Source organism: Pieris napi, chromosome 1 (assembly GCF_905475465.1).
Source record: "Pieris napi chromosome 1, ilPieNapi1.2, whole genome shotgun sequence".
In the NCBI taxonomy this organism is placed as follows: Eukaryota; Metazoa; Arthropoda; class Insecta; order Lepidoptera; family Pieridae; genus Pieris; species Pieris napi.
This window is the reverse complement of record NC_062234.1, coordinates 4,670,965-4,681,917: the sequence shown is the minus strand read 5'-3', so window position 1 is coordinate 4,681,917 and position 10,953 is coordinate 4,670,965.

Here is a 10,953-nt window from a genome sequence, read left to right as displayed (position 1 = left end):
ATTGTATTTTGATATACAAATTAGAATCGGATAAGAGTTTTAAAATACTTTATTCTTTTGCGAGTTGAAGTTAGGTGTTCATCTTAAAGTTAACTTAAATATAACATAACAACATACTCTCACTTACACCTCTTCTAATTATAATATTTTTATAGTGATTTAAACTATTAAGTTATATAAAAGTGAACACGTCATATTGTTTGTTATGTTTAATTTAAACTGACTAAACCTAACATACTCTATACTTCACTTTGTTTTCTCATAAATATAACATCTACTTATTAACTTTTCTAGAGCCTAAGCTTACATAAAAGCTGGGAGTGATAGATATGCCCAACATTGTTCCACAAGTATATAAACTGTCAAAACAAAATTTGACGTCAATGACATCAATGACGCCTAATCTAGTGTTAATATAATTGGTTTCAAGCAAGAACCTGAATTGGAAGTCACAACTTCTGGATACTTGCGGTACGCAATCATTAAATAAGATTTCTATCGAGGTAGAACTATTTGTTTGTACACTGGCTGATTTCACAAGAGCTGCTTCTTATGTTATTAGTTATTAGATCTATGTAAGTATCATACACCTTTTTGTATGGCAATTAAGGTTTACAATAAATTACCAAAAGAATTAAAACATGTTCCGACTAGTCTTTAAAAAGCGAGTTGGTGTATTACTTTTGGAAAAAATCTACTATTCAATAAATGATTATTTGCGTGAGATACTGTACCTAGTTGATATAAATTTAATAACGTATGATATGATATGTACGATACAAATAATATAAGAATTGACTTTGACTAAAAATGTGTGTGGCAGAATATGCGAACTTACGATTCGCATATTGTGCCACACACACATTACACACCACCTTACACATTTTTGTGCCATATTCTTGCAATAAATAAATTATTATTAGTATTTTAATTGTAGAATTATCGGCGTAGGTATTATCATGTAATTCTATCGTATTGGTTGGTACTAACTGTTAGGTATAATAATTATGTAGGATTTAAATAAATAAAAACTTTTTCTTATTAACTCCTTATTGAACCTGAACTTGAACTTTATGGTAAACTATGTTATAATAATCTGTTTGAGTGTTCCATATTTATAGACATTTTATATGTATTATAAATGCTATAGGTACCGAAATAGTTATCAAAATGTGTTTTGAGTAACTTAGATTATTTTATTGTATTTGACATGTGGATGTAATAGCCAACCAATTGTATGGAAAATTGTTAACTATAATTTTCGTGGCCACACCTGTACAGATCAGAGTTTTGTAGGCGTTATGGTAATTTATAGATGTCTTTAAGAAACATTAATGAAGATACTTTTGTTTTATACAATCCGTGTGTGGTAACAATCATACGAAGGTATTGTTTTTATTTATTACTCGTTAAATTTTACGGTTAAACGCTAAAGTTAATTACATCTGAAATAGAGATTAATAAAAAGATTGTTGTTTATATAGTACGACTTTATCGTGCATTTCCATAATACATTTATGAATATATTTTTTATAGAACAGGGGCAAATGGGCAGGATGCTCACCTGATGTATGGCGATATACCCACTTACACTGCCAGAATACTCGCAATTGCGTTGCCGGCCTTTTAAGAATTGGTATGCACTTTTATTGAGGACTCTAAGTAATATTGGTTTGGTAATACCTCGATAGGTAGCTGGTTCCTCATAGAGATACGGCGCAAAAAAAAATGCCTTAAAAAACGTTCAGTTGTGGAACGACGCACGTTGAAACGGGTGGAATAGCGTATTCTGCCTCGACGTCCAATGATGAAACTCAGCTGCAAGTATTAATCCGGACACCTTCCGTGACAAATGCGCTAGAAGGTGCAGCGATTCAGTATCTCTACGCAACGCTAGAGGATCAGCCGGAAAGTGACTGATCGTCGAGGATTCGAATCGCTCTTCGTTGAATACAATCAATTGATTTAAGTCTAGTAATATAAAAGACATACCTGTAGTGCTATTGTTGTAGTGTCTAGAATTCAGACCCATTGATTAATTAAAAATAAAACGTATGTGAGACTACGCTAAGATACAGAAAATACATTAGTTGAAAACTCACTTTACCTACCAACCAAGGACGTCTTCAAAAACGAACAGGAAGGTCGTTGCAAGTCATATTATTATTTTGGACTGTACGTAATATTTATATCTCAAGAAATATGGTAGGATTTCAGATAAACATAGCTAAACTGCTATGGGTAACAACTACTCGATCGAATGTTTGTGAAGGATTTTTTAGGGTCGCAAGAGATTATGCCAAAATACACATAATCAACGTGGGAAGTATGGTATTTTAAGGAATAGTATTTCATTGCTTTTGTTTCACTACCTAGATACCTAGTTAATTTAATATTATTTAATATACTTTGTGCAATTTATATACAATAAAATCTTCAATAGACCTTTGATACAGTCTTCTTTTCTCCGTCGGTTTTTATAAATTTCTTTTTCACACTTTTTATACTTATGAGACCTAGTATATCTTATGAACCTTACTTTATAAACGAGTTTTAATTAAAATAATAAATGTTATAATTTAAACTAATATTTAGACACTTCGATGAAAAAATAGTTCAACAAAAAGTAACTCTGAATATCTGTCATGTTTGACGGCTAAATTTCAATTGAGTACTGTCACGAGGTCATGGTACGTATTTTCATACAAATTGAATGAACAAAATCTGACAATCGCTGTGGTCACGTGGAAACCTAAACTGGCTGGTTTATTCGACATTTAAATAAGCGACGGAGTTTAGGTGTATGTTCTCTCACAATAAGAAGCTCATAGTAGCCATGTTCTGATTTAAAAAATGTGGCTCTAGTAGATTGTTATAAAAAGTGAGATCTTTAACACACTGCTCGATATAATTTAAGCTAAATAGTATTGTAATGACGTTAAAAGGAATCCATAAATGTACGAAAACTAATCCTGTCTTTTGTATTCGCCATCTACCCACACGTCGCCCACCAAGCTCGCTAATGACGATGTCAAGCTCCTATCTATTAAAAGTAAAAGTAAAGTAAAAATCATTTAATCATGTAGGTAACATAATGAACACTTATGACTCGTCAGTAAAGAAATACATATCAATGCTTCTAATTTTACATTTACTGTCAGTTTTTAAATCAAGGGCGTAGAACGGAAGAGAAGAACTGGCAATAAACTCTCCACCACTCTTTTTAATCGCCATTTTTTTGCCTTCATTTGGCCTCTCTTCCAAATTATTTAAACTACTGCATTGTTAATACTAAACAAAATTCAATTGCAAACGAATGGTCGCTGTTTGTTAACAGTAATGTTACAATTTTTTAGGCCCGCCTGTCGTACTCCAGAGACTTCTGTTTATAATTAATGTGTCATGTATAATGTGTAAATGCAATCAAGTGTTAATTAATTAATTGTAAATTCAAAAAAAATTGAACGATTCAATTTCTGTTATAGTAAAATAATTTAAAAAAAATGCTGGTTTCGATATAAAGGTAATTCTTTAGGTTATTGCACTAGAATCGATGTTATTAATGGCTACCCAGACTTAACTCCTAATTTATTGCATTCAGCTGCCCATAAATTACTTGCTCACTTAATTATGTGGCCATTAATTCTGCAATTGTCAATGTAGCTCGCTGCTAGTCGTTGTAGTCTATAATCATAATTTATAACACTCTGGTCAACTTAATAGATTATTTAAAATAATGTTTAAAAAGTAAAAGGTGTTTAAATTATTGCCATAAAGGCGATTATTTCCAAAAAGGTGCCTCATTTGCTGTCTTACACGAACTATGCGTAAAATGAATTGTTAACATAATAAAATAATGACCAAGGTAGGCTACCACCAACCCTACGCATCCTGGATCGAGCCACGTGGAAGTCACCGGTGACGTATTTGGGGTTCACTATTGATCGGAACCTATCCATGTGGTACCACGACTCCAGCGGCGCATACGCGCAACCCACTTTTCACCGGGAACCTACCTCTCCGCACCAAACTCGCGCTACATAAACTCTATGTGCGCCCTCATTTCACGTACGCGGCAGCGAAGTGGTACTGCTACACCAAGGAGCGTAACCGCCAGAGACTGCGTGCTAAATAAAACACAAACTTACACTATACACACAGTTTGTGCAATATAGCACGAGATCTGTGGATGGACTGCATCGACGAGTTCGTCACACGGCTCGCTAAGGGGACGTTTGATTGAGCGGGCACCTCTCAGAACATCGTGCCGTGGCAATTCCGAACAACACCGAACTCGCGACACGGGCTTGACCACGGTTTCAATTGTTGATCGCCTCGCTGGGTCTCTGGGTCAACCAGGGGTTTCACTTGGCGGGTCTGACCGTGAGCGAGCTGCCCGCTACCACCGATTGCGACACCAGGGCTAAGTCGAGAATACTCCTTGGCCCACCACCACAGAATTTGACTCCACCGGACATGACCCTATAACCGAGTCGAGCTTCATTTCTAGGTCCTCACATCAACACACCAGTGACATCGGCTGCGCGGTAAGAGTCGAGCTCTGTGTCTCCACGCGCGCTGCAGCCCTCAGCAAGGGCTAATTGGACCGCCCCCGTCCACCCTATATTAGCAGGGCGGGAAATTTCACACCACTCGAAGCCTGCCCCGAACGGGCCTAAACAATCTCCCTTGCGAGGGAGGGTGTAACAAGATCAACGGATTTATTATATCTTGACTTGTACATACCTTAAATTAAATATTAAAATACAATTATTGGGTTTCGTGGCCTTAACATCTTTTAAGGCGACACCTTAATCCCTTAACTAATTATACTTGAGAAACGGCTACTCATTCTCGTCTTAGGTTATTGATAAACGAAAATTAATGGGCTAGCTGAATTTTTTTTTAATATTAATTTCACTCAATATATGGATTAATGATAATTCTAGATTATAATATAATTTACTTTAAAAATGCCAATTTTACTGATTTGGTAAGAAAGGGACATAGAAAAATGTAAAGGGGATTGTCGTAACTTTACAAAACAATTTTAAAATAATTATATAAATCAACAGTATTCTTAATAGGGATGAAGGTTTGAACCCCACAGTGTTTTGTTTTTAAATGTGCATGGTCATTGTCTGTGGTAGCGTCCATGCATGGGTTTGTACCTCTTTGTAAGTGTAGTGTGTAAGGGGCACTGAACATCTATTATGCTATAATACAAATACAAAGCAATATTTTTACTATTGCTTTGTAAGCAGTAGTTTTAGTTCCTACTAGGTTACACATTGTTCTGTATGTATCTACATAGTGTACCTATTTTAAAAGAGTACCGATAGTTTTTAACCCGGCTTTTTCTCTCGGCCTACACCCTCTGTCTTCTTTGCCTATGAGTAGGGATGTCTACAAATTCAAATTTAATGACGTGGAATAAGTGATACATGTATCTTATGTTTCATAATAAACATATTTTATTTTATTTTTACATAAATTAATTCAAGCTACCAAATACTCTAAGACAAAATAATAACATACCTAAAGTCGTTAAATTTACTTACAATACACAAAAAAACGGTTCATTTTGAAATTCCATGCGATCTCCAACAAAGAAACTGGCAAATAAATGAAAAGAAGTTTCCTTCTTCCGACTTTCTCAAGCACTTATGAAAACTCTGGCCAAATCACATTATCTCTTTTTGTTTACTGAAAGCATCCGCTAAGTACTTGAATGGATGTTATTTAACCAACTGATATTATGTTTCTTACATTTGCTAGTTGTTGCTTAATTTAAGGAGTCGTTTAGTAAGAAGAATATTTTTTTAATGGCTTGCTTGTTTGAAACTATAATATTCAGTCAAGGACATTTATTATTGATGGTCCAATAAAATTTTTAAATAATATAAATCATACAGCTGAGTTTCATCATCGAGGCAGAATACGAAATTCCACCCGTATCACCTCGACGTCCGCCGTTCCACAACTGAGCGTTTTTCAAGGCAGTATTTTCCGCGCACCACCACTTTGTGGAACCAGCTGCCCACTGAAGTATTTCCGAACCAATTCGACTTAGGGTCCTTCAAGAAAAGAGCGTACTAGTTCTTAAAAGGCCGGCAACGCACTCGCGAGCCCTATGGCATTGAGAGTGTCTATGTGTGTATCACTTAACATCAGGTGAGCCTCCTGCCCGTTTGCCCCGTTCTATATAAAAACATAGACAGCGTCTTAGTAGTGTAATATTATTAAGCCTAAAGCCTCGAAAATTATATATATCTAACACAATAATAGCTATTTTTATTATAACCAGTAGTTCCTGAGATAAGGGCGCTTTACGTTCGAAAAATTCTGAGCATAGTAATATTTGTATAAATTTTTATTGAATCGTGGCGCTTAAACGGTATTACAGGACGCCTGCGAATGGTTTGGAGTAGTCTTCAAATAAAAATGGACTTTATCTCGGCTTCAAAGAATTTAAAGTAATATTAGATACGACTTTTAGTTGATCACTTGAGTAACGATTCAGAATTAGATATAATACATCGAACAATTGTTCGTTGACATTTGTTAAACTTTTTATTTACCATTAAAAAAAATGCCATACGTTTGTATACCGCCTGTGCTACAACGAGGTATATTTTCTATTTGATTAACGACGATGTATGTCAAGGACTGAAGGCTTATAAGCTGCCTGTCTATAAAAAAGAGCGATGAAACAGATGCACTGAGAGCAAAAGAGCACCCTTTGTAAGGGTTGTAACGACACAGGATTATTATAAGGTTAAATAAAAACTCACAGTTGCCTTTTATAGTAGACACGCTCGCCATATATTTTTTTATAAAATCGGTTGTCTGTAAATCGGTTTACTGACGATAGTTGAACGTGACAACGTCATAAGAAAATACTGATGGAATGGTTGCATTTTTCACAAGAAATTTTTAATTTTATTTCTTTGATAGATATTTTGTATAGATATAGAGAAGAGGGTAAATGGAAATCACAATGGAATTGATCAAGTTACATTTATTTGTACGCATAAATACAATTATGTCATTTTTTCAACGAACGAACGGCCGATTGTGCCTCTTTGTCACTCGTTCCGCGCTCTCGCTTGCACTTCAAGCCTTAAATGAAACGCCTCGTGCGTGCAGCCGGCTTCATCGAATTATAAGACGCTGTCACGTCAAAAATTTTATGTAGTATACTTGAATGTTATGTGTATATTTGTATATGGGCCAGTGTGATATATAAGCAAACACCGGACCGTGTTGGGAACGACGCCATTGTCACATAATGCAGTGGAAAATGTTAAGAACGCGTAAGTGATAATGCGAAACGTTTACTTATGCGATAGCGTAATATGTATGTGTTTTGCATATCTTACCACTATGTTACCTTGCATAGGACACGTTATTATCACTTACTTGTTGATACATATTCATACAAAATGAAAATTTAAAAAAACAAGGTCATGTAACTTTTCTTTTTAAAAATACACATAAATAACCCCAAAATGCACTAATGTGTAGTGTGTCCATCTCTATATCAATATCACTATACTTGTTTGAATCTATACCTTTTTAAATCATTGATATAGGTTAATAAATCACGGATTTTAAAGCCAGTAACTGCGACGCGGCATCGCCATTTTTAAGAGCTTTCTTGTGTCATTTCAATTAATATTCGAAATACTAATGGAAAGTGATAACATGTCCTTTCTATTGCACTACTTTGCATCATATCCGAATCATTTACTTTACCAACTATCATCATGTAACAAATTCGTTCTTTTAGGAAGTTATTTTAAGATCTAAAGAAGGTTGTTATTCCATTTCTTCTCACGTGCTTTATAGTGTTGTCTCATTATAAACTTTATGATCTTTATAAATATTTTGGTGCCTGATGAGATACAGTATATTTTATTCAATAAAACGACGTTTACGCACTGTACGAATAAAACCGTTTATTGTATAACAAATGCACGGGATTTGTAGTTAGTTAATCTACAAATCCCGTGCAGCGTTGCGTGATATTTAGCAATTAAAATTCTTCAATATGTTAGCTACACATATCTAATATGTAGCAATTGTATTCATTCTATTATAACTGTCACATTGATTCAGCTGAGTTTCGGTATCGTAAAATGTATAGTATTAATATAAATAGAAGATTTGTATCCTTCGTAAAACGAAAAGCTGATGGTGGCCTTAGTTAATTAATTTTACATAAATTAATTGGTAGGTACATTATTCTTGTACACCATATTTATTTGTTGCCGTCCATACAAGTATAATTGAGGGGTCAGGTTTGCACACAAGCTGATTTCGTAGTTTAGTTGTGCAATATTAAATCTTATTAATATTGCACAACCACACAAAGGTAATTAGGAAAATCGGCCCAATTATTTGGCGAAATGCACGGCATTGCATTACACAACCTCACATGAGAGACTTTACATACATAGTATAGACAGTACATTCACCATCACGTGTCTGGCCCAGTGTGTAAACATTGATACTAAAGTTTTATGTAATGTCGTAATTTATAACGATTTATAACTACACTGATTTATTACAGTTGGAAAATTGTATATGACATAATAAAATATTCGCTTAAACGATGTTTTGTCTATATCTTTACGCGCAATTAACGTAAACATGATATATAGTAGGTTTTAATAATTTTTAGGTCGACTTACTTGCGTAAGTTATTAATAAATTACCATTAATTGAGATTATTTAACAGCTACGCTAATCGTTATGCTTATATAATATCGAGCAGTATATAAGACTAACATATATATCGTAACATCGAGCAGCTAGTGATTGAGGCGTGCAACTCTCAATCCTGAGGTCGAGCGATCGAATCACGGCTGTGCACCAATGGATTGCACCGTTCTATGTGGGCATAAACACATTTGGTAAAGGAAAACGACATGTATCAGGCAGAAAAAGTTGATCACTTACATAATACAAAAATATCAAAGATACAGATACAATCTAAAGGTACCAATATACCTATAGGGGTGTAGCCCCACTGGATAATTAACACTTATGTATACAAAAACTGTATAGGAATAATACTTTTAATTTAATTCATCTTATTGTTATCGACAACAATAAGATGAATTAAAGGCAAGTATCACTGAGTAGGTATAAAACTATTCTATCGTCTTATAATAAATTTTACAACAAAAAATAATTGTAATTATTATACGCTCTTTAATCCTGTAAAAAGCCAATTTTGTATATTAAATTTAATTATTACTTTTAACTGCGATTAGTAATGGATAATTTATGGAAACATAAGTCTTTTTTTATTTGATCTATGGTGAACATTCTTACATCATTACGAAACAGCTTAAGTTACTTTTAACTTTTTTTTAATATATTTACGTTGACTACGACTATTTAGGCTAAGTTCACATGTAACGCGCGTTAACGCAGGTCAACGCGCGATATAATTTATAAAGAATACAGATGACAAGCGTTAACGCGCGTTGCGCCTTGTGAGAGCTCGTCAGTCTGTTTCGATAGAGCTTAGAGAATTCTTCCCAAGCACGTCGTTTTAAAATTTTAGTTTTATAGGATTTTGAAGGTATATCCCAAATCGCTGGCCTTTTCCGGACTTCATCAATTAGTAAATCGATTTCGATATCTTGCTATTCACTCATTTTAAACTGAATACGAAAGCAAGTCACAAAAAAAAAAAACGTACAATCGCGATAGAAGCGCGCGCTCAACTGAACAGTCTACGGACGTTACATAGATGTCAAAGCGCGCGACAACGCCGCGTTAACGCTCGCTGACGCGCGTAAACGTGTATGTATCTCATGTAAACAGTTGTATGAAAATACCAGTGTCTAGTCGCGTGATTTGAAAACGCGCGTCAAATTTTTGCCATCTGAACATGGCCTAATAAAGCTTCTTTTTTTTTTAAACAAGCACTCATCAGAAAGGTCAATAAGGATTGGAATAATTATAGGATAGAGAATAAATAAAAGCCACGATCATGAATGCTTGATATTTTATTTCAAAACATTTAAAGAAACGAATTCCATTCAACAATGAAACATACTTTGTATGAACTGACAATTGACAATAGCCTAGTTTGTTAATTTTTACAGTACTTAGCACCGTTAGTACTAATTTAAGACTAGATTTGCCTTATTATTTACATATATACACAATTTACATTTGATCTGATTAGAATCAACAAAAAGTCAGTCATAATTTAGTTTGTGCTTACAATAAATTAATTATAAATTTATGAACTAAGTAATTGTGCAAAATAAATAATTCATAATAATAAATTAATTATTCACAAGTTGAATTCTTAACATTAAAATAATATCCAGATACTATATTTGAGCTATTATTTAACTATGTATTACAACAATATGATAATACAATAATATTACGGCCACTTAAAATATAAATAACACAAAACAGGGCTATAATATATATGACTAGCTGACCGGGCAAACGTCGTTTTGCCATGTATATCATTTATAATAAAAAAATAGGGGTTGATCGTAGAGGGGTGAAAGTTAGGGGTTGTAAGTATTTTTAAGTCTGTATCATAAAAAAATAAAAACAGAAAAAAATATCTAAAAATAAAAAAATATATTTTGGGGTGGACTACCCTTAACATTTAGGGGGATGAAAAATAGATGTTGTCCGATTCTCAGACATACCCATATTGGGTATGTCTGAGAATCGCACACAAAATTTGGTGACAATCGGTCGAGCCGTTTCGGAGGGTACAACCACAAACACCGCGACACGAGAATTTTATATATTAGATATAGTCATTAAAGGTACAGTGCAGTTTAAATTAAAAAATTCCTGATCTTGTTACTCGTGGGATCATATCAACCATCGCACATCTATACGGTACTAACAATGATAAGTGAACCACAAATACTAAACAAACTAACCAAAATAACAAGGAAA